At 38.3% G+C, this 26,598-nt stretch overlaps 1 pseudogene; it reads left to right on the forward strand.

Moving 5' to 3' along the window:
* LOC133650892 (neurexin-2-like) overlaps positions 1 to 26,598 on the forward strand; it is a 489,617-nt pseudogene that overhangs the window by 258,314 nt on the left and 204,705 nt on the right.

Below are 26,598 nucleotides of genomic sequence, written 5' to 3' on the forward strand. Positions count from 1 at the left end.
TTCTTCTGACTGGTTTTAGTCAATGGATCGATTTCGTTCCTCATGTCTTCTTGAAATATGTTAACAGATTATTGTGAGCAGACAAAGTGAGTAAGAGATGACTTTTACCTGCTATCAGTTTTGGCTGCATTCTTCAGAGCAGCCATTGCTTCCTTGTGTGACGTGTCTAAAATCTGCTGACCGTGTTTTGACCTCCAACATCTCTTACTCACTGAAATAAATTTGTCTACAGACAATAATCAGGAATGTTGGTAGGTGTAGCTGCCCTCTGGTAAAGGTAACAATTCTTTCGCTGGTTCACATACAGAAACTTTGTTACAACTTTTACTTCCTCCATTTAGTAAAGTCAGTGCCAAGGACCTTACTGAACTATCCAATTTCTACCGTGGTTATTTGTGTATCCCAGCGGTTTAGCCTTTTTCTGAGGTGGAAAAAGTCGCAAATGAGATCTCTGTTTTGTTCACTTCAATGAAAGACTGTATTCCTTTTAAAAGTATCTTTAATCATCATTGAAATAATCGTCGTATAGCGGCTATTTATTCATGTGACGTTACTGACACATAATGAACAATGTGATCAAGGGTGATGGGTCAAATGCAGAGAATAATTTCGCCACACCTAGTGTGTGTGTAAATGGTAAATGGTAAATGGGTTATACTTGTATAGCGCTTTTCTACTTTCAAGGTACTCAAAGCGCTTTGACACTATTTCCACATTCACCCATTCACACACACTGATGGCGGGAGCAGCCATGCAAGGCCCTAACCATGACCCATCAGGAGCAAGGGTGAAGTGTCTTGCTCAAGGACACAACGGACGTGACGAGGTTGGTAGAAAGTAGGATTGAACCAGAAACCCTCAGGTTGCTGGCACAGCCACTCTCCCAACTGTGCCACGCCGTGTGACAATCATTGGTACTTTAACTTGAACTTTAACTACATATCATAACAATTAATTTAATGTTCTCTTTAAAAACACAACATCACCATAGATATGACTGATTGTCAACTTAGGGCAAGATCTAAACAACCAGAATTGACTATGAAAATCCTTCACTGAAGACAGCCCTAAATTATATTTGTCTCGATCCATTTTTATTTGTAATTTGTCAAAAAAAAAAAAACTGCGACTCATAATAATTACACTATTACTGTCTGATTTTCATTCTGACTAGATTAGTGATATCGAAGCTCAATGTGCAAAGTGCGTCCTGTGCAAAGCATCCATCGTTAAGACACCATTTCAAGGTATTCATGTACTGCCATTCTGCATCCATTCTGACAAGAGAAGCCGAGTAGTGGTTAGCATGTTTAGCCTCACAGTCAAGAGATTTAAGGGGAACTGCACTTTTTTTGGAATGTTGCCTATCGTTCACAATCATTATGAAAGACATGACGACGGATGGATTTTTAAAAAATGCATTCTAAATATTTAATAAATGCGATCAAAAGTCCGCTTACAATGGAGCCTATGGGATCCGTTCAATTCTGCCTATAGAGAACCTAAAAACATCCAAAGACCTCCATTAGGGTTTTATATACATGATGTAAGTCAGTGACGTGCGGTGAGGTTCATGGCTGGTGAGGCACTGACTTCATCACAGTCAGATTTACAAACATATGAACCCTAAAGAGTATCTTATTCACCATTTAAATGACAGCAGTTAACGGGTTATATTTAAAAGCTCATACCAGCATTCTTGCCTGCTTGGCACTCAGCATCAAGGGTTGGAATTGGGGGATAAATCACCAAAAATGTTTCCCGGGCACGGCGCCGCTGCTGCCCACTGCTCCCCTCACCTCCCAGGGGGTGATCAAGGTGATGGGTCAAATGCAGAGGACACATTTCACCACACCTAGTGTGTGTGACAATCATTGGTACTTTAACTTAACTTTAACTTTACACATACAAACTGTAGCACACAAAAAAGCACATTTAATAAAAAAATTTTATTATGGTCTTACCTTTACTTATAAATGAAGTCCATGCGCCGTTTTCTTCAGTTTTAAAAGTCTCTCTCTCGATGGAGATCTTCCTTTAATTATTACCTCCTGCTTCGATTGAAATTCCAGTTTAGAAAACTGTTTTATTTTAGATATGTAATCCTCCATGTTAAAAGTCCATGCGAGAGGAAAAAATAAACGATCGCTGCTAACTGTTGCTGCTTGTTGTCACTTATTCTGCAGCCGAGTAGTCGCAAGAATGAGCCCTGGGATCACTAGCGCCCTCTACCACCATGAGGCGGGATTACTGCGAGCCTCACCCAGTGCGTCTTCACAGCCGTTTTATGATTGCTCAGCACAAGAAATACGTTACACACATACAGTACACAACACGGTCTCACTGCACAGCAGGCCAGCAGTTAGCCGAGTCATTGCGCAATCCATGGTGAGGCTCAACTGGCTGGTGACTCACTGCAAGTCTCTTCTCAGTATTTGAACGGCAAATGGGAAAATTCAGCGATTTTGAATAAAAATAATCTAAAACTGGTGCAGTTAAATGGAAAATAACTTTATAGTATAATCACTGGATACATATAACAATTTAATTTTTTTTTCTTTCTTTTTACATTTTTTTTTTTTCCATGATGGCACGTGAGGCCCCGCCTCACCTGCCTCCCCTGACTGCACGTCACTGATGTAAGTATATATGTAATGTAGTAATGGACACATTTATTACAACATTTAATATTTATGTATTTTGATCATTTTAAGCATACGCATTTAAAAAAACGCATCATGACGTTTGCTTTTCTTTTTTTCTTCATCACTGATTTCTGCTCACTCCAGACTTTATGAAAGCCAACAAACATAGTAAAACATCACTTACTGTGCAAGATATGCTGTTATTAGGATGCCGACTGCTGGGATTATCATGTATTCCCATTTAGATGAAAACTGTCGCATAATCCTCGCGAAGAAACTGAGTCCTATATGGCTGTCAAAGTGTCCCAACTTGTCGGATTGCCTCCTCAGACGTCTTTTGTCCAGGTGAGAGGCATGATTTACGATCTACAATAAACCTACAGGGAGCAAGGAACAGAGGAAGCAGCAGACCACTCGATGATGTAAACATAGGCACACAAGCTAGTGATCATGGCGCCGCTCTAAATAGTTTGCCTGTGTTAGCGCTTATAATAATGATATCACTAATACTTGGTTATTATTCGATTCACGAAAGGTAAATTTAGAATTGTTGGCACTTTTGTATCAGATTTTATGGGCGGAATAGTGGAGCTCCCATTGGCTCAGCTGTAAGCAGACTTTTATTTATTTGTATTTAATATTTAGAATGCATTAAAAAAATCCATAATGATTGTGAACGATTGTCAAAATTTCAAAAAAAGTGCAGTTCCCCTTTAAGTGTTTAATTATTCGTTTGGGCATCTCTTTGCATGGGGAGTTTGCATGTTCTCCACATGCATGTGCGAGGATTCTAAAGGCATTCTGGCTTTTTCTCACTTCCCCAAAATCTGCATGTTAGACTAATTTGAGACACTCGTACAGAAAATTGTCAATGAATTAGAATGTGATTGGTTGTTTGTTTCATATAGGAAAGAAGAGAGGAAGAGATTTAACTGCTGACTGTAAAAACGAGGTCAACCAAAAGCGGTACATTAAAAGACACGAGGCGATGATTTGAAACAGTTTGAGGTCAAAATCATTAAAGCACAGTAGGAGATGCACTGGTGACGCACGCCACAGAATGATAGGAAATGGCTGGATAGATAGCCCAGCTTCAACGCTAAAAGTAATGTATCAGCAGGGAGAAAAAAAGCATGGCACAAGAGCAATTGTTAGTAGAAAAATGACTAATCTGGCGTAGGATCATTTTGCTGTTGATGTTAAACAGATCAGGGTATAGTACACAACCGTGTCGAACACTCCTTTGAATGACTTGAATAGACTGCATTCACCATCTATTCTGATTGCTGCTTCTTGTTCCCAGTACAGGTTTCTTAGAATCCACAGGTATTTCCCATTAATATCCAGCTCACTCAAGATTTGGAAAAGGTTTTCATGTTTCACTTTATCAAAAATGCTTCGGAATTGTCTATAAAACACAGGTATAAATCAGCTTGCACTTATATTGATCTTTTCATTATCATACCGACTGTAAATGTAGAATTTCTTGTGCCCTTGTCCGAGAGAAATCCGAATTGCCTGGCCGAAAGATCTGGACGTATTTTGTTCCTTGCTTTTGCCATCAGTACTCTTAAAAATAATTTTGGTGGTATGACTCATAAGGCTTATCATCCTATGTTGATCACAGTCTGTGGCTCCCGGTTTCTTTGGCAGAGTAATGAAAATCAATTTTTTTCATATCTGATGGAATTTGCCCGCCATCGTAAATGATGTTGAACAATTTTGTCAGTTCTGATGTTCCAATTTCCTCGAGAGCTTCTATGACTTCAATTGATATCTTATCTGGTCCAACCGCTTTTCCATGTTTCATTTTGAACATAGCATTTTTCATTTCATCTTCTGTTTTAGATTGGCCTTCCATGTTCTTCTTTAGAGTTTGAGATGGGCCTCGGAATAAATCTCCAATATTTTCTGACCGTCTTGACAAAATGTCTTCCTTATCCATTAATACGTTGCCTTCCTTTGATTTGATGCATCCTGACTTTGAGGGCCCTGTATCCCTTTGATATATTTGAGCTTGTCAGTGTCCTTGTTCTATTTCTTCACATTTTGAGTTTATCCATACTTACATTATTTAGCCTTGTTGCATTATTTATTCATAAGCTTGTCCAGTTTATTGTACTCACTTTTTTTTCTTTTTCCGATACTCTATGCATTTATTAAATGAAGAATTTCTTGAGTCTTCCTTTTATTATGTGGTTTACGTTCAGTGACAGGAACAAGTTTCTCTTTGGTTTGGAATATATGTTCTTGCATCTTTTTTCCACCTGTATTCTGCATTTGTAAATTCATGTAACATGTCAAATTTGTTTGACACTGATGTAGCAAAATTATTTCGAAAATCTTGCTCTTGTTTAAAAATTTGGTACTGCAGTTTTGGAGTTATTTTATATTTTTGGATGTTTTTGAGTCTCACTTCCGTTACTCACAGTCTGCTCCTTGTGTGGACTTTGAATTTAGATTGAGTTATTGAACCGCTCTTTTATAAATATGAAATGTATTTGGTTTGTAACTACTACCAGGGCTTTTCCATGCCCAGCATCTCCTTGGTTGAGTTAAAGTACCAATGATTGTCACACACACACTAGGTGTGGGGAAATTATCCTCTGCATTTGACCCATCACCCTTGATCACCCTCTGGGAGGTGAGAGGAGTAGTGAGCAGCAGCGGTGGCTGCGCCCGGGAATCATTTTTGGTGATTCAACCCCCAATTCCAACCCTTGATGCTGAGTGTCAAGCAGGAAGGTAATGGGTCCCATTTTTATTGTCTTTGGTATGATTCGGCCGGGGTTTGAACTAACGATCTCAGGGCGGACACTCTAACCACAAGGCCACTGAGCAGGTCTGAAACCAAGTGGTGGTGATGATGAACTTGTTCCCTTGACACCACTCTTATCAGTTTGTCACTGTGTTCATTGATCTCTCCAATTCCAAAAGGGCCGACAAAATTAGGATGCGTAAAATAGACACCAAAAATCAGATACAGGTTTCAAATGGAAATTGTGCACTTAAACCTGTAAATCCAGCCTAACAGTCTAAGCACATATTGAAGAAAAAATCCACAGGAGTCGATATACCAGCAGTTCTTTTCACTTAATTAGGCATTAAAATAACTTCCTCTTGCTCCCTTTTGTTTGTTTTTGGCTCAGTCATCTCTATTGATCCTAACTAAAAATCAATAGCTTTATTTTTCTTTTCTTTTGTGTTTTTTGACTTTATATCTGCATGCCGGAAAAAGCGTATGCACCTGGCAGAACTTGCATTTAGTTTTGTATGAATAAAAGGTTGGTAATATTATATGATGCACGGTCCTGAGCTCATACAAGTCAAAAATCGACACAAATGTCTGGAGAAAAAAATCCTCTCTAAAGTTGCATCAAGCCATCCATCAATCTATCCAATGTATTTTACTTGCCTGGGTTTGAGCTAAATTTAAGTTACGTAAGTAAGGTTGAGTCTTAGTCTGTAAACCAGACTTTGCGGTCTCCGTCAACCTTTTCCAGTTCCACTGGGGGAGGGACACCCAGGAGTTTCCAGCTGCAAGACATAATCCCTCCAGTGTGTCGTAGCTTTATCCCACGGCCAGACCTCAACCAGGGAGTCCTCCAGACTAGATAAGGCGTCTGTTGGCACTTCGTAATGTGAAGGAACAGTGACTTTACTCAGAGCTTCTCCCGTCTGACCAAGCTCTTCAAGCCTATCTCTTAGGGTGTGACCAGCCACCTTGTAAAGGAAATTCATTTCGGCCACTTGCTTTTTTGGCCACTCCCCAAAGCTTGTGACCATAAGTGAGTAGGAACGTAGATCGAGTGGTAAATTGAGAGCTTTGCTTTCTGTTTTTACCACATTGGTGCGGTACAGTGGCACTTGCCTGTCAAGCTTGTGCTCCTGCCTTGACTCACTCATTTCAAGGTTCCTAGAGGCTTTAACTCATCCACCTGGAGCAAGACCTCACTCCCAACCCGAAGAGAAGAATCCACCCTTTTCCAGCTGGAAACCAGGGCCGCAGATTTGAAGGTGAATGAATCTCATCACGAAAGCTTTGAAGGTCACATCTTGATGAAGCAATCAGGACCACAAGATATTTTACGGCTTCAAACTGGACACCCTTAAAGCCTTGGCTTTGTCTGTAAATTCTGTCCATGCAAAAAACCTGGAGTTTCAATTACTCATACGAGACGTCGTGTAATACACTTCACTAGACTTCAATGTACCTAAGAGTAAGAGTTCAGTTCAGCAAGCTTCAAAGGATTAATTTTGCTAAAGGTACCATTTAATTAATACCTGAAGAACATCGGGTAGCTACTCTCTATCTACTTATTTGTACTATAATGTGACCCTAGTCCATGCTTTTGCATTTTTTGGTATAAATGTTTGCGCTACTTGTATTTGTGTTTTTTGTTAGGACACAGATATTCGATTCACATCAGATTTGTATTTACATTAGGAAGAGGTCTGAATACGATTTGGAGGTGTCTGATTACCTCCCTCATGTTGTCTTTCTGCTGCCTTGACACATATTGTAATAGTGAAACTTGATAGGCACACATCTAAATCTTTTAAATCCCTCCTTAACCGTTATAAATCTTAGAAAAATTCAAATACGTATAACTATATATAATTAGTTATTAAACAGGGTTCATAAATAGACAAGTTTGTATAATGAAGCAAATGTCTCCATAAGAAACATTATAAACATTAATAATGGGTTCCAGTCTCTCTTGCTGGGTATGCATCATGCGTTCCTGATGCATGATTATCCGAAAGGACGCAGTCAACTCAATCCCCCTCAGTCCCAGGGACGCCTCACATTTTCCCACAAAAAATCACAGTAACTAGTAGCGATGCAACCATTTGCTAATGTTATCGACAAATTCACGACGTGAGGGTTCCTGGTTCGATTCCCGGCTTCCGCAATTCCATCCTAGTTACGTCCGTTGTGTCCTTGAGCAAGACATTTCACCCTTGCATGGCAGCGCCCGCCATTAGTGTTTGAATGTGTGTATGAATGGGTGAATGTGGATATTAAGGCTGAAACGACGCGTCGACGTCATCGGTTACGTAAATACGTCGACGCCGTTTTTGTGCGTCGACGCGTCGCATATTTACGTCACACTACCGTCATGGCGAAGCGCAAAGCAGACGATCAAAGCAGGCGGTGCGAGCGAGGGGAAAAAAATCACGCCAAAAGTCGTCAAAAGTGTGGGAGTATTTCAATAAACGGCCTAATAATGTTGTTGTATGCACGCTGTGTCGAGCGGAAATGGCCTATCATAGCAGCACAACGGCTATGAACAAATATTTGAAAAGAAAACCATCAACTAGTCAATCGTCCGCGCGAGTATACGTTGTCATCATTACACAAAAACATGAATGTGTCATTTGTATCTGCTAGGGGTGTAACGGTACGTGTTTTGTATTGAACCGTTTCGGTACGGGGCTTTCGGTTCAATACGGGGGTGTACCCAACGAGTTTCTAAGCTAAAGCTAAAGTGTTAACAAGCTGCTTTGCTCCTTCTGCCTCTGTCTCAGCACGCAGCATTGTCCCACCCACACAACCATCTGATTGGTACACGGAAAGCATTATCAGCCAATCAGCAGTGCGTATTCAGAGCGTTAGCAGCCAATCAGCAGTGCGTATTCAGAGCGCATGTAGTCAGCGCTTCAGCGTCGAGCAGATAGGTGCTTAGCAGGTGAGCATCAGGCAGCGGACTCTCCCAAATGATAATAAACACCTCCCAGTCAACTACTAGTAACATCACTATGAGCCCGTTGACCTTCTAGAAATATAAACTGGAGCTACTGGAGCTCAGCTCACTCGCAGTCCTGGCTTGAGGTGAAGGCTAATTAGCTCTCAGTTCCAGCCACATCAACCCCTTCTGAGCGCCTATTTTCAGCTGCTGGGAATATTGTCAACAAGAAAAGAACCAGAGCATGTAGACATGCTAACCTTTCTTCATTACAACTGTTAGTCACTCACTGGAATGAGTAGAATTGGTTATTGTGTACTGTGTTGGACTGGATGTTTATTTTGCACATTTTAAAAGCAGTACTTAATGTTTACAGTGCTCCAGAATATTTAGACTGGCACTTTTTTGTATTGGATGTTTATCTTTATTTTTGCACATTTTAGCAAATAAGCAATACTTTCACTTTTGTTGAAATGTTTACACTGTTGTTACAGAATATTTCGTTTTGCACTTTTTTGTATTGGATGTTTATCTTTATTTTTGCACATTTTAAAGCAAAATAAGCAATACTTTTACTTTTGAAATGCTTATACTATTGCAGAATATTAAGATTTGCACTGGATGTTGACTTTTATATTTGCACATTAAAAAGCAAATAAGCTACTTTTAATTTTGTTAAATGTTAAAAGTTTTAAATGTTTACATTGTTACAGAATATTTAGTCATGTTGTTGTCAATGTTGACTGAGTGGCCATACTTCTTTTTTTTTGTAAATAAAAGCCATGCCTTTTGAAAAAACTGGCCTACATTTATTTTTTCATCCTCATTTTAAATAAAAAAAATAATCGGTAAAAGGAAAAGTAATCTATAGATTAATCGAAAAAATAATCTATAGATTAACCGATTAATCGAAAAAAATAATCTATAGATTAATCGATAGAAAAATAATCGTTAGCTGCAGCCTTAGTGGATATGGTGTCAACGCGCTTTGAGTACCCTGAAGGTAGGAAAGTGCTAAACAAGTATAACCCATTATTATTATTATTATTATTATTGCTGATAGTAGTTGGTGACATCATTGCTTGTGTTTTTACGTACATAAACAAACATGCATGACTAGCCTGCTGTTAAACAGCAAAAGACAAAACACAGCGAGTATAAACTAAACCTGTCAAAGACATACATAACCACCTCAGTTTTCAAACCTCGCTTTTAATGGCAGTCTGATGCAGGAGCATTTAAATGTCTCCACGTCATACTTGTAATGTCTCTTAGGGCCATAACGATCTATATAAAGGCAGGAAGGATCCGAGCTCGATATGAATTGAATGGCAAATCCCCTGCATATTGTACGTAGTCTGTTTACTCATTGTGTCACGTGTCCAAATGTTACCTACTATCAATCGTTTTAACCAAAGTCCGCCAGCTAAACTTTGTCAGTCCGGTTAGGTTAGAAAGAGATTGGCACATTCAAAGTTTTTGGATCAAAACTCAATACAGAAACGTCTTTATACCTTTATATCAGTGGTGTGCCGTCAGGACCAGCAAGGCCTTCTCTGCTGGCCTAACATAACCAGAAATCATGATCATAATTAAAGACAAAATAAGTTTTTTATTTACTTTCCCTAAATATCAAAAATTATTCATATTTTCTTCATGTCATATTATGCTCCTTCCAGTGCTGTTGTTTTTAGTTTTAGTTTGTATCCAATTAGAATTCAGCTAGCTTATGTTGCCATGCTGTACCAAATCTGCCAGACGCCTTCAAAATCAACAATGTGCACTGTAAGTGAACGGGGACATACAGTAATAGACAGTTGCAATAGCCAATCAGATCACACGTTGTTGTCAGTAAGGCCTTCTAGATGGCCTCACGTTGAACGTGACATTTACGTGTCCTGTGATTGGATACTTACCGGGATCGTTAGCGGATGAATTTGAGAACACACAGAGTTGAGAGACAGTTGCGATAGCCAATCACATCCCAAGTTGTTGACAGTAGCTGTTCTGTTACAACCAGAAGTTGTAAACTCTCCTTGTTAAAGTGTGTCATGCTTGTCATTTAATTAACATTGTTACATGTATAATTGTCGCCCTCATGTGGTCAGGGCAGCTAATATATATTTGAGAAGTGTGTACACTTTGAATCAAACTTTATTGACCGGAAGTTGCAAAAGCCAAGCAGAGAAATTGCTGATAGGTTTTAATTGATTTTTAAATGCGCCAGAAAATAACCCGTTTTGTATACTGTTGATGTGTTTCAATGCACAGTAGGGTGTAAATGTGTTCCTGTATAGTATTTCTCCAGCAATGATCTTGTGGTGACATCAATATGGTATTTTGAGAGGTAATCATTGAAGTCGGAGATCACTGAAGGCCTAGGTCGGAAACACACGGCCCGCCACTGCTTTATATATATACAATATACCTGTGTATATACCGTCTATGCTTGTATACCTGTGCGCAACTTTCTAAACACACCATCAGCGTCACATAACGCTCTTTTCTTTTGAGGAAGCTTGATAGATTTGGGGGCGTTTTATTTTATATTAGCGCTATTTTGTCCTTCGTCTGCATAAAAAAAAAGGTTGTATCAGCATTTTTCCTGTCCTTGCTTTAAAATAGACAAAAGTTTCATACAGTTGTTATTTTGTAACAGCCTAATAAGCAGCACAGTTACAGTATAAAACATTTCTGAATGAAGTAGTCATTTTTATTAAGAAATGATTGCACATGCCTAAAATTCTCCCATTCTGTTTTTAATTGCTCATGGCTAAATTACAGCCTCTGACCACGCTTCATCATCAGATCTTCTTCAGAGTGGAAGAAGAAGATTTTTTATACTGTATGGAAGTACAGTATATACAACTAAAATGTGCGTTTCATTCGTTACCGTGTTACACAAAAGATCAATTAGAATAATACATTATGTTGGATATAGAGAACATACAAACACTTTTTTTTATTGAGTCAAAAATATTGAAGTTCGATGATTTGGTAAAATTGCAAACAGCTAAAATTATGTACAAAGCAAACTATAACCTGCTACCAAAGAATGTACGACAATTCTTCTCTACTAAAGAGAAATATAACCTTAGAGGAAAACGTAATTTAAAACATTTGTATGCACGTACAACACTTAGAACCTTTAGCATATCAGTATGTGGAATTTAATTATGGAATGGATTAAGTAAAGAAGTTAAGCAATGTACTAATATGATCCAGTTTAAGAGGTTGTTCAAATTAAGTGTGCTTACAAACACTTTGAAACTTATTGAAAATAAGATATTCTTCATCTCAGTATGTTTATCATGACTGACTTAATTATCTATTACAAAAACTGCTGTATTAATCATTCACGGATGTCATTGTGCTACAAAAAGAAGTCAGTAAATGAACGTATATACTGTATTTGTAAACGCTCTGAAGTGGGAAAGGGGTAAGATTAAATAAGCTTTGCTTCTTCCTACTCCTTTTCGGACATGATGTAAAGTGAAATGATATGAAATTGTGTGATGTATTATGCTGTAAGTGTGTTCATGCTCGAAATAAACTAAAGAAAGAAAGAAGTTAGGTGAAACAAACAAGCTCACATTCAAAGCAGTAATTTCCATGTACTCTGTACATGTCATCACTTGTTATTCAGGTTAAATCTTGCTTTTTAGAACTTTTACACTCATTCACTTTTTTTTACACTTTTGTGAGAATTCCAAATGGTAAAAAATGAGACGTGAGGCACATGCAAATCACCTTCCCAATGTAGTAGTGCTTTATTGTTTTATGACGTAAAATAAAGAACTTTAGCTAACATGTTTTAACTTGTTTTGCAATACTATGTAAATATTTTGATTGTATTTAATAAAAGTGCAACAAATCAGAGAGCAACCTACCTCCCAATTGCATTTGACCTGCGAGGTTCCACTGTTTGTGCTAAGTGTCAGTGGCCTCTTTCCATAACGAGCTAGAAAAAAAATACATGATTACTAGAAAGCTTTGCCACCTGGCAAACTAGGCCGACATGAGGCCATTATGTCAGCCTGGGAACATGCTTTGGAATCCTGGCAGTGCATGGTGGAATACCACAACCCATCCATGAAGCACTCATTCTCTGGTCATGTGCTACCAAACTCAAATTGTTCTGCATAGTAATAAATGTCTAAAAGAGAAAAACTTTCATGAATGTTATATTGCTTTAAATGGAAAAGGCATCCCTTTGATGTATTTCTAGCTCACGTATGCTTCGTGCTTGTTTTCAATTACCGTAGCTGGCATCTACATTTGTAAAGTCAGCACTGTAGGTCTGCTTGTGACCTGCTCCGAGCAGGAGGGCGCTGAATCGAGCACATCACGCTGATTCTTGGCATCTGAATTCTATTGTTCTGATTGCTTTCTCCAGCTCGCCTCTCATCACACTGTGGGACAAACTGATGCAACATTTAGTCACAAGCGCTTAAAATCTTGCAAACCGTAAGACAATATCTACTTCTTATCTAGTGTACGACATACACAAAGAGGAGAGATTGATTTATGATGTATGCATTCGTTCCAACACAATTAGAAGTTCAAAGGCCGTACCATTGAAGTCTTCCCAACATCTGATTATCAGTAATTGCCACAACTTTGACACACACATATGCGCGAATTGAATCATCTAAACTGGAATTTCAATTGGCAGCCTAAGGCGAAACCATCAGAGCCCTTGCTGCAGCAGGTCTTATAAAAATGAATGCATTTTCATGAATATTGGATTTTTTTGCAGAGCCAAGATGTGGGTGAGTTGAAACTTATCAACCACATACCATCCTGTCAATTTCAATGATGTGCAACATACTTCTGTCAATTTGACCTTTGAATACCAAATGAAAGTAATACTGACTTTATCCTTACAGAACACTATACTATTCTAAATGTCCGCAAAACGCCTACATTATGCATTTACTTCAGCTTTATTTTAAGTATAAAGGCAAAGAATCAGCAACAACCTGCCCGATGTTCCTGCTATTGGACCAGTTTAATTTAAAATACAATTTCATACAAGCTATGTAAGTCCTGATTCCTGTTTTCCATCAGTTTGGTGTGTCACGAGTTGTTGGTGACGAACCCCAAGATGCAGAGAAGGCAGGCTTGGTGCAGGAAAACATGATTTAATGTTCAAAATAAATGTAAAACACAAACCAGGAGCTAGGAATAGCCAAACTGAAAACAGGAACCAGCAAACAGAAAAACTGGAAACAGCTAATAGCGAACAAGATCTAGCTAACAGGAAAACACGAAACAAAAGAGCTAGGAGACAGCAAACTGTAAATAGCTATAAGGAACAGCTTACCGCTATGACGACAGCGACAAGGACAGGTACTTATGACATCGACAAGTATTAGCGACAATCACATCGACAATACTCCAGTACAGACTGGATGGCAAGGCAGGTTTAAATAGCAGTTGGCTGATTGACACCAGGTGTGGCCAGGTGCCAATCAGCCGCAGCTGAGGGAGACAAGCAGGAAACAACCAAAATAAAAGCGCTGACAGGAAATAAAGACAAACACAGAGGAAAAACTAACACAACCAAACTGTCAGGGACAAGCCTGACATGGTTCCTTAGCTTCTAAAACGTTAAAGACCCTCGGTGTAAATTATTTTATTTTGAGTAATTTCAAATTTCTCACCGGCTGAAGTATTAATAGTTTCAGTTTGTTGCACTGTTCCGGTTCTCGACGAAAAATGGCTGCACACTGCTTTCGCCTTATATGCGGAAGTGTTCCCAAAGAGCCCTTTCCAGTAGTCTCCATGCTCTGGCTTCTCCTTAATGCTATTGCTAGCTGATAGTCAAAGGCTGGGCAGTGAATTACTTTGCAATTGTTGACCTTATAGACGCATGGAGTCAGTAGAAACAACTACTGAATTCGGTACTTTTAAAGGTAACAAACAAATTCCGTCGGTACTACTGGTTACCAGTTCACGTAAATTCACTGTATAGGCTCAAACACATTGCAGGGCAGAAAGCACTCGGAATAGACTTAACCAGACTGCTTTGAGTTAATGTTACAATTATCTATGCCAATAAAGCAAGAAGAAAGCAGTCAAAAGTACATTAAAGATTCACTTTTGAAAATGCGCTTAATCGATTGTAATTTACATTGGATATGCCATAGACAAGCTACTGATTAGCATCAGTGATATTACCTGACGATTTCAACGCCTCCAAATTTCAAACAGCTAGTGTGTAATAAGTACAATACTTACAGTATAAATACTTTGTAGAGCTCAAATGCAGGTTAGGAGGTTTTGACTAGGCCTACGGCAAGTAGATACATTGCAATGCTTGTCTACTCTAATTGTCCATTCCTGGCCCACAAATTGATCATAATTACGCCTTGCAGAGCGGAAACCTTCTCCAGTTCGCAATTTAGTTCAGAAATCACCACAGTCTGAGCGCCTACAGCCCTGCCCAACCCATCAACCATGACGCGCAGCTGCTGGGTACCTTAAACGGCTGTTGTCGCCTTCTGAATTTTTTCATACCAGGGCAACGCTCAATCCAATCAGCATATGGCCTTTTACATGTACTGTTTACATCCCTAATACTTTATATTTCCCTGAATTGAGCTACCAGTGGAGATTGCAAAAAAAATGCTGTTTTTGTTTCATTTAGGGTAGGCTCTATCTTTTCATAGCTCACCAAAGGCTAAATAAATACATCAATCCAATTGACAGGTCTGTTTATTCACATTGAACTGCATGTACTTATGAATGTAATAGCAATAATTTTTTAGCCTTTATATGAATTGCAACCATTCATTTCTAGGGTGGAAGTCTATAATTTACCAAGGTCCAACATTTTACATTCAGGAACAAATATATACATACAACCGTACTAAATGCAAGTTTCACGACGAACATATGCTCTTTGTAGCCATCAACACGCTTTAGGCTTAATTCCGGTTGGATATATGATCATGAATTATGATCATTAACTAAGGTTTACAGGGCTTGGCCTTTTGAAGTTTACAGGTATTCTGGAACCTTCAACACCCACCACATATCCAGAATACATTCTAACTTGTGAAGATAAGTGCACTGTATAATCATCCCATGCTGCAAAATGAACAATTTAACATTATCTTACAGTGAGTTGATTGCAATTTGCAACCGTTCCATTTATCCGGGCTTGGACATCTCCGATTAGTTACAATTAAGCCAATGACAATTGAATGTAAGCTTTGTAACTGTATGAACCCATTACAAGCATAACCAACCCTAGGGAATGACTTGTAGTAAGCATTAAAAGTGCATCAATATGTTGTATATGCGTTTTACCTGGGGCATTAAAAGGAAACACGATGCAGCAAGCAAGCAAGACGATTATTCCCATAAAACAATTCAGCGGCCATGACAATAATATCTGTGCTAACTTGTGTCAGGTTGTTATTACTGTATGTGGCACAAAGCCATTGCACAATATCATGAGCCTGTCAGTGCTTTACTGTGCAACCGTAAGTAAGCATAATTACTTGCAAGCCCTGTTCTTCAAGCAAATACAATAAAATGTTTCTTTTGGGCCAAAACACACCACAGCTATTTTTGTGCTCCTCAAAATACATGTTATAACTTTAAAGCATTGGAAACCGCTCTCAGTTTGATGCAGTATAGCTACATCATTGCCAACACAGTGATAAAGAGTTTCACAGTGTCAAAAAGAACCGATAAGTATGACATTTGTATTGCAAAGTAACATATGTATCACACTATTGTTGTTTTTGTTGTAGTTGTAGTATTGTATTTATTGCAGTGGCTAAAATGTGACTGTGTCAACAAAAAAATTAAGGATCCACAATGGATTATTGTTATTATTATTAATAATAGTAGTAGTAGTAGTAGTTGTTGTTGTTATTTCACCTAAGTGTGAATGTGGAGTGAATGAATGATGGGTTCTCTGTGAGCGCTTTGAGTATCTAATTATTATTATTGTATTACAGTAATGTGACAGTGTCAGTTAATAAGGAAAAATAATACATCCAGCAAGAAAGTATTTGTACTAGTGCTGTCAATTTATTAATATACTGTATGTTATCAGCTTAATCGCACTTTTACATTTTTACTAATCATGACTAATAAGCTTTTACTCGCTTGTATACTTTAAATTAACTAAAAAAAGGACACTGTTATTTGGACACTAATGCAGTTTTATTGTCAATGTCAAACATGAATATTTTTCAAATGTTTTACTTGGAGGCACTTTATTTAGGTGTTTAAAACCTGGTAATAGTTTTAAAAGTCTATTTAGTTTTAAAGTCTAGTCAGGGTGTATTTTGATTGAATTAGTGAGCATTAGTGACAACAGTCTCCTTACTCATCCTTGCACTGGCGTTTCCATTGACATGATCACTGGCCGTTTAAAAACCCGTGCCAACTTTCAGGTAACCATCCATGGTTAAGATAAAGGAGCATGTACGGTCAAAATACATTGTGTGAATAATCTGCGTTTATACATGATTAATGCGATAATTTATTGTGATTAATTGTTATTTTTATCAACCTTAATATATGCAGTCATTTGTTTGTTAGTATTACTGTATTTCTATTATTACTATTAGTTAGTTTTTTTTACTAATGGTAGAACGTTTTAATTTTTATTTTATCTCGATAAATCAAATGTGATAGTGTTAATCAAAACCAAATCATATTTGGTATTTTAGGAAGTATTGTTACTGTTATTAGCAAAATGCATAATTAATCTGTGTTTATACACGATTCATGCAATGTATTTTTTGATTAATCACATGAGTTGACATTGACAGCCATAATATATGTACATATTATTTTATTGTAGTAAATAAAATGTGATAGTGTCAATCAAAACTGAAGACTATTAACTCTACCAAAAAAGTATTTGTATAGTATACATTTTTTTTAAGTATAATTAGTATTATTGGTAGTAGTATTAATAGTAGTTGTTTGTTATTTAAAGATTATTTTTATTATTGTAGTTGGTGAACTAATATTTTCCCCATCATTACAGCTTTTAAATAACAATAATACCTTATTTAATAGTAATAATTAGGGCTGTCAAAGTTAACACAATGATACAGAGTTAACAAAAGTTTCCTTAAACGGTACTATTTGTTTATCGCGCGACTCTTGGTTCATACCGTAGCGGTAGAAAAGCAGCAGCGTTCTAGCTGCTGTTGAGTCACAGGAACGATTAGAGAGCAGGAATGAACAAGGAAAAGGCAACTTTAGCTTAATAAAATAAACAAAACTTAATAAAACATTGTTTTTAAATATATTTCATATGTATATCATCATGTGAGTGTGGTGTGCGTGCGAGTGTGTGTGTGCGTGTGTTTGTTTGTGTCCATTTTGGACACAAATTACCTCGAGAGGAACAAACTTAAATTGGTCAGATCTAGTCCAGCAGCTGGTGCCAAAACCCAAAATATTTATAGTCCAAAAACCAGGAGGGTGTTCCTGGGCAAGAATGGTTTCGCCCTATCGTAGTGAGAAAAACAACTGTTTTGATGCAAACATTCTGGTCACCTTCTGTGACCAGAATGTTTCCAACTCCTGTTGTTTGTTGGAGGCTAACTTGCAGTCTTTTAGGAATGGTTGAAAGCACATTGTTGTACAGGTGGTGTCGCAGACCAGCTCCTCTGTTCAGGAATGTTTTTTCAACTTTGACACAGATGGCTTCATGCACTCCTCTTTCGTACCATCCGTCCTCCCTGTCCAGAATCTGTACATTTTTGTTCTCAAAGGAGTGCTGTTTCTCCCTGAGGTGCAGGTGGACAGCTAGGTCTTGTTCTGAAGAGTTTGCCCGTCAATGCTGTGCCATGCGTCGGCTTAGTGGTTGTTTTGTTTCCCCAATATTTAAATCAGTGCATTCATCATTACACTGGATAGCATACAACAGATGTCTAGGTGTGGGGTGTCCGGTCTTTAGGATGCACCAGTCTCTATCTCAGGGTGTTGCCTGGTTTGAAGAGTACTGGGATGTTGTGTTGGTTAAAAATTATTCTGAGTTTCTCAGATGCACCTGATACATATGGAATGACAATATTTTTGCATCTGTCACCTTTTGACTCCTCATCCACTCTATTCTTGTTATTTCTGGAACCGGATGCACTTTTCTCAAACGACCAGCTGGGCTGACCACAAGTTTTGAGGGTTTCCCTCAAATGCCTATGCTCTTTCTCTATGGCCTGCGGGCTGGTAGGAACTTTATCAGCTCTGTGTTGTAGGGTTCTGATAACACCCAGTTTGTGTTCCAGTGGGTGGTGTGAGTCAAAACGTAAGTATTGATCGTATGTGTGGGTTTTCGCTAAATCGCGACATTGAAGCCCCTGTTTTCTCCAATGTGGACATCACAGTCCAAAAAAGACTACTTACTGTCTTTTAATCAATCAAACAATCAATGTTTGTTTATATAGCCCTTAATCACAAATGTCTCAAAGGGCTGAACGAACCACAATGACATCCGACATCAGATCCTACATCAGGGCAAGAAAAAACTCAACCCATTGGGCGTAATGAGAAACCTTGGAAATATTGTCATTCCATATGTATCAGGTCTATCTGAGAAACTCAGGAGCATGTTTATCCAACACAACATCCCAGTACACTTCAAACCAGGCAACACCCTGAGACAGAGACTGGTGCATCCTAAAGACCGGACACCCTACACCCACAAAAACAATCTGGTGTATGCTATCCAGTGTAATTATGAATGCACTGAGTCATATATTGGGGAAACAAAAAAACCTCTAAGCCAACGATTTATTGAATGCCCTGAGATGTCAAGGAGGTATCTGCGCATTGAACCCATGCTCCAATTTCAAACAGTACAGGCACAATATTTCAGACAGCTCTTGTATTGAACGTCATAAGATGGTGGAGTAATAATGAAGTGCCCAATGATTGTAAATCATTCCCTATAGGTGTCCTCTCACCAAATGCAACATCTAAATCCATAATGGTCTGTCCAGACATGAAATTGCATCTGATTTTGCAGCTGTCCTCAATGAAGCCTACCTTTGTTCATTTATAAGTCTACATTTATTTTTGATTGTTTTATTCCCGTGGAGGCGAGACAGATGTAACATGTACTTCAAGCCTGCAGGCATAAGCCAAGCTACATGTGCGAGGTGTGACTGCTGCTGTCTTCCTTTCCTATTTCACATGCCAGTTAGCGCGCTTTCATTTCATTTGTGTCAGAACTACAATGGCGTCGTTTATCTTTGGGAATGTACTCTGTCGGAGTGCTCAAAGAAACTTCCATTTCAAATGGAGCTCTGCGGGTCCTGCAGGCCGCAAGAATAATCCGGGATAGACTTTCAGCCTTAATCTTGTGCTTTAAGACTGAAGCTGAAAAATATGTTTCCTAACGATCTTAAAAATGTTAAAAGGAAAAACACATCATACTTTCAAGTCAATGAGACTTTGTTGCGTGGATCAGGCCACACAGATGTGGCTCAATTTCGATGCAATAGTCCCTTTTTCTTGCAGATTTTTCGTCATCGGCTCACTTGATTGGATCTACGGATTCCTCTAACCTCTGCTTTTGAGTGATTACAGTAACCATGACAACAAAGGCAACGTAAACCTTAATCTAAATGAGAAAGAAGGGCATATTAGTGTATAGCACTGTTAATAAGGTGAACGATATAGGCATCCGCCCGCCCTAAATTGGCTTGGGAATAGTTTGCATTTTGCAAATGTGAACACTTAACAATGCACTATGTGTCTTAAAGCCTATTTAAAGGATGTGTGATCAAGAGTGATTTGCTATTAAAGAGAGCATATTGTGTGTGACAGAGCAAGTCTGCCTCTCTCAGCGGTGTCATTTCACGGTCCCAGCGACCCCGGCATCAGCTTTAGTGCGGCATGCAAATTGCTGTAATAATTGAGACCTTTTAAACCTGGACGGACGTCTGTAGAAATAATTGCCCAGTACATGTTCGGGAAAATAAATGTATTTTTTTTTTTACCATTGATTCTTGACTTTATCCAGGGTCAAGTCCTGCTTGCTTAATATCCCACAATGATAGGCATAAGCATACAGCACTTACAGATCCCGTGAGATAGTCCAGCTCCCAGTGGTCCCAGAAGACCTTTGATAGTGATTCAAATGAATTGTGTGCACACTGGTTAGTCCTTGTTGTAAAAAAAACTGTATCTCAGTCACCACTATTTACTTTTCACTCAAGTAAGAACCCCCTCTTTGCCCCGTGGTAGAGGCTTTGCTTGCAGCGCGTTACGGTAATCGACTCCAAAGTTAATTAAAACTGCATTTATTCGGCACTCCTCCAGATTACTACAACGTGCATCTCATTCATCCTTCCTGGCTCACTACCATGCTTGCTTTCCTTGAGGGCACGTAAGCATATGGACGAGAGTAGCAGGGTTTCAATCCTTTAACTATGCCACTTTGTACATGCAATAAATTACAACAAATACGAATAATATAGAACAATTTGCCTTTTGGATCAATGAAGTTTGTCTAAGTCTAAGTCTACCTGAATATAACTTTGAACATAACTTCTCGTTTTTCGAATGCCTAATTTTGTTATAATTCACTGGTTAATATTTAGCCAAAGTTTTGACCCGCTTTTCCTATATCCTCTCAATTATTGTACAGCCAAACACTGGACGTAACAAACTATGTATTATTCCACGGAATCTAGTGCCCAAACAATGTATCCCAGGCATTGGTAACTCTGTCTCGTAGCTTTTTTTTTATTGAGTATGACTGCAAAATATTGCATCATGGGTTCAAAGATACTTTCCCTTCCTTGTTTAGGAAGTTGAAATTCCCTCCAGCAGCGCCAAATCCAAAATGTGTGGATTCGTTCCACACCGTAATGTGTGATCAGTAAAGAGGGCGCCTTTATTTTGACGCCATCAGCCGGCGAGTCATCGTGACATCTACAGACTGTATTGAGCTGTGACTGTCTATTTTGCTGCTTGTATCGCACTCGTGAACAAATTATGATGAAGGTATGCATCGTAACTCACATACATACCTGGTTAGCCAGAGGCGTAGCATAAGGAGACTTTTAAAGTTTCCCTGTGTAAATAGGTGGACAATACATCAACTATGAGACATGATGCAGTTGACCTGATGATAATCCTTGATAAACTAGTTTGAAAATAATGTTTTTCTATTATTCATAAGACTACTACTTTTCAGTTTTTTAAAAATTTACTATTATGTGTGAGGTCCTACCTAAAGTTAAATTAAATTTAAGAATTATGCCATCAAGTTAAGATAAACATTGTGATGGGTGGTAAAATGTGGATGAAGGATACTTTATTTAATTTATTTTACTTGTATTTTTATTGTACTACTTATAGGCCAAATGCTCTTTTGTGTCTTTTTCTCTAAGTTTCAATATTTAATGTTGTTACTTTATGGAAATGTTTTTTTTATTTTTTATTGCTATGCATATCATATGACACACTGCAATCTTTTGAGTTCAGATAAATGCCAAATGTTTTGTGGGATACTTCTCTTGTTGCCTTATTTGTGTTTGACTTTATTAAATGGATTTATATTAATGTTTGGCACAGCCAAACCAGAGCAGGAGGTGATAGAGAGAGAAAAAAAGGAAGACAGAGGGGGAAATTGCGGCGACAAGAGGGGGATAAGACAGAGAGACAACAACAACAATAACCACAACAACAGAACAGCATCAGTAAATACGATAAGTACAAATATGATACGAAAAGTGATAACAAAGAAGCAGTTAGTGGAGTAAATATCAATAATATAGAAATAACAATGAACATTATTGCACTACAAATGGAGCAATAAAAATACTAATAGAAATATCAATATTGATAATGAATAATAACAATAATTTCCTTCATTTTTGTCTATATAACATTTAATGATGGTTCTTTGGTCATTTGCAGAGATATTTATAAAACAGTCTTGCCTTCTTTTTTACTTCCTCCAAATAACTACTGTTAATGGTGGGCTTGGTGACTGCTATATATGGCAATGGAGGACACAATGAAGCGGTAAGTAATAACAGTAAGTTAGAAATGTGTGAATGATATGTTAGCAATGTTAGCTTGAGTTGTTGTGTAGCTAGGTTAGCCTTCTACTGTGACAATAACATCACCGTCCGGCAAAATGAAGAATGATTTTCCTTGTAATTGGATCAATGAGAATTTGGAACTTGTCTTTTTTTTCCACCAAAGAACCAACAGTACATGTTATGTAGACTAAAATTAAGTGTTTAAAAAAAAAATACAAAAATATATAATTTGACCCTTGTAATGCTGTTACTGCACTGCTGCTTCGAAACCTTGTAAACAGTAGCGATCCTAACAGTTAGCAATGCAGTGGCACGGGCTATTTAACGGATTATAATACTAATTGAATACTTACTAAATTATTATGTATGGTGCCGGAGGATGGTGGCACTATTGTTCTACAGTTGAAGGCGAAGCCAGATACACAACAATTAAAGGCCTACTGAAATGAATTTTTTTTATTTAAACGGGGATAGCAGATCTATTCTATGTGTCATACTTGATCATTTCGCGATATTGCCATATTTTTGCTGAAAGGATTTAGTATAGAACAACGACGATAAAGATTGCAACTTTTGGTATCTGATAAAAAAAAGGCTTGCACCTACCGGAAGTAGGGTGACGTAGTCAGTTGAACATATACGCAAAGTTCCCTATTGTTTACAATGATGGCCGCATGAAGTGAGAGAGATTCGGACCGAGAAAGCGACAATTTCCCCATTAATTTGAGCGAGGATGAAAGATTTGTGGATGAGTAAAGTGCAAGTGAAGGACTAGTGGGGAGTTGAAGCTATTCAGATAGGGAAGATGCTGTGAGAGCCGGGGGTGACCTGATATTCAGCTGGGAATGACTACAACAGTAAATAAACACAAGACATATATATATACTCTATTAGCCACAACACAACCAGGCTTATATTTAATATGCCACAAATTAATCCTGCATAAAAACACCTGCGTGTTTGTTATGCTAGCTCCTAGCTCCTCTGCTAGCTCCTAGCTCCATAGAACACGCCAATACAATTCAAACACCTGATCAACACACACAATCACTCAGCCCAAAAGACAGTTTACCTAACCCAAGGTTCATAAAGCTTATATATTTTTAAAAAGTTACGTAAGTGACGCGCACATACGGTCAAGTTATCGAATGTTTAGCAGCCAAGGCTGCATACTCACGGTACCTGATATTCAGCTGGGAATGACTACAACAGTAAATAAACACAAGACATATATATACTCTATTAGCCACAACACAACCAGGCTTATATTTAATATGCCACAAATTAATCCTGCATAATAACACCTGCGTGTTTGTTATGCTAGCTCCTAGCTCCTCTGCTAGCTCCTAGCTCCATAGAACACGCCAATACAATTCAAACACCTGATCAACACACACAATCACTCAGCCCAAAAGACCGTTCACCTAACCCAAGGTTCATAAAGCTTATATATTTTTAAAAAGTTACGTACGTGACGCGCACGTACGGTACGGTACGTGTTATGCTAGCTCCTAGCTCCTCTGCTAGCTCCTAGCTCCATAGAACACGCCAATACAATTCAAACACCTGATCAACACACACAATCACTCAGCCCAAAAGACCGTTCACCTAACCCAAGGTTCATAAAGCTTATATATTTTTAAAAAGTTACGTACATACGCAAAAAAAAGCCAAAGCTGCATACTCACAGTAGCACGTCTGCGTCTTTGTCATCCAAATCAAAGTAATCCTGGTAAGAGTATGTGTTGTCCCAGTTCTCTACAGGCATCTGTGTATCCAAATCAAAAGTCCTCCTGGTTAGAGTCTCTGTTATCCGAGTTCTTCCATCTTGACTGCATCTTTCGGGAATGTAAACAAAGAAGCGCCGGCTGTGTACTGTTGTGGCTGACTACGTTCGAAAAATACGTCCATTTCGCACCGACAACTTTCTTCTTTGCTTGCTCGGCTTCCTTCTCCATAATGCAATGAACATGATTGAAACAGATTCACGAACACAGATGTCCAGAATACTGTGGAATTATGAAATGAAAACAGAGCTTTTTCGTATCGGCTTCAATGTGGAAGGCATACCCGTGTTCGCCGGGCTACGTCACGCGCATACGTCATCCTCAGAGGCGTTTCGAACCGGAAGTTTAGCGGCAAATTTAAAATGTCACTTTATAAGTTAACCCGGCCGTATTGGCATGTGTTATAATGTTAAGATTTCATCATTGATATATAAACTATCAGACTGCGTGGTCGGTAGTAGTGGGTTTCAGTAGGCCTTTAAAAGTAGGTTTACCCTGTGTTATCCCTGTGTTTGGCAATAGACTAGTTAGTATTATAATCTGTCATTACGTTTGCGATGTCGCTTGTAGCGTAGTTTACTGCAGCCGGCTTGAGCCTCCAAGTGTTCAAAGCAGCAGCAGTGAAAGTATTAACATTATAAAGAATAGAAAATCATTTAACCGTCAATATACACCTGCATATGTCCATGATTTAGCATTGGAGAGATACAGACTCTGTAGAAGTTTAACCTTAGTGTATATATATGTATAGACCTGCAGCCCGTCCGCATTGTCTCCTTATCGCAAAGACAATAAAACATGGTGAGCCCGTTGATCTCGCTATATCATCTGGGTTGTTGTGTTGTGGTGAAAGTCACTCAAAACAGATGACTGGTGCCTGTCATTGATGTTCAAAGTGCACAATAAAAACAAGAAAGTAAAAAGAAGCAAAAAAACCTACAAAACATTTCTGCCGGGAGGGGGGAACGCTGACTCAGCGTGAGGGGGCAGTGAGAAGGGGTTCATTAGCATCTAACAACTCAATCTGTGCTTTTTTTTAACCAAAGAACCAACAGTACATGTTATGTAGACTAAAATAAAGTGTTTAAAACATTTTTTTTTTTATCATAATTTGACCCTTTTACTGCACTGCTGCTTCAAAACCTTGTAAACAGTAGCGATCCTAACAGTTAGCAATGCAGCGGCACAAGCTATTTAACGGATTGTAATACTAACTAAATTATTATTTATGGTGCCGGAAGATGGTGGCACTATTGTCCTACAATTGAAGGCTAAGCTAGCTACACAACAATTAAAATTAGGTTTTCTTTTCGGAAAATCAATTGTTTTGTGAAAGTCTGTGGTTGTAATAGGACTAAACTTTGCACACACTCAGAGCGACTTCCTCACAGTTGAAGGTACTTTGCCACAAATCATAAAAGTTAAAAGTAAGGCAATTTTTATTTCAGATTAGGCTGAAAGTTAGTGTCGTGACTTGTTCTGGTTAAAGCAAACAAACAACAGAGCATTTTCCTTCATTGGGTTTCATTGTGCAGATGATGTTGTGGTGCAACCGGATTTAAATAAATTTAAATAGGCTGCAAGGACACCAAACAAACAAAACTCCAAACCAACCGTTTGGAGAAAGTAAGGAAGGATGGGAAGATGGCTTTATAAATATCTCTGTAATGCCTCCATGGTTTGATTTCAAATTTTCGGGACTTATGATTTCAAGTAGATTGCGACGTAACAAAGAAATGTGTTCAGATTTGTGCGTACATCTGAATTTTTACACTGTTTTCTGGATTTGAACATACGTCCATTTTAGCGGGAGAGCCACGCAACTGTTGTTACATGAGGCCCCTGGTCTTACTCGCTAGCAATAGCTTATAGCTAGAAATCGACATAACTTTGTTTTGCAACCATTAGAACGAAGAAAGTGAGAGTTAAGGACAGTGCTGAGAAGAAGACGCGGTTGATACTCATAGGATTAAAGAAATAAATCATCAAAAACATGAATGACTGTGTAGCCAATTTGCATTGCACTGCTAGTCCATACTGAAGCAGAAGGTTTCTAACGCCAACCAAGGACATTAAAATAATATCCAACCAGCAGACATTTATTCATGGTAATATGGAGATATCGCTGATGGTGTGTTTGACAGAGAAGCAGCTCAAAGGAGATACCATAGAAGTCCACTCTCCAAGGTAAATGCTGTACATTATTATTACATTACTCCATAAAACTACTGTATGTGAGTAGTACATTATATTGTATTGTTTTTCCGTCAATATTTCTTATCTAAAAATGTGATTTTCTTTTTAAAAGGCATCTTACATGTTAAAATAGAGTTTTGGCGGGCCAAGCACCGATTAAATTGATTTCAATTAATTTCAAGTGTTCTGAGTCACGAGCTCTGTGATAGACCCAATTAAGCTTGTAAGTTGAGATACTACT

Source organism: Entelurus aequoreus, linkage group LG05 (genome assembly GCF_033978785.1).
Source record: "Entelurus aequoreus isolate RoL-2023_Sb linkage group LG05, RoL_Eaeq_v1.1, whole genome shotgun sequence".
Classification (NCBI taxonomy): Eukaryota; Metazoa; Chordata; class Actinopteri; order Syngnathiformes; family Syngnathidae; genus Entelurus; species Entelurus aequoreus.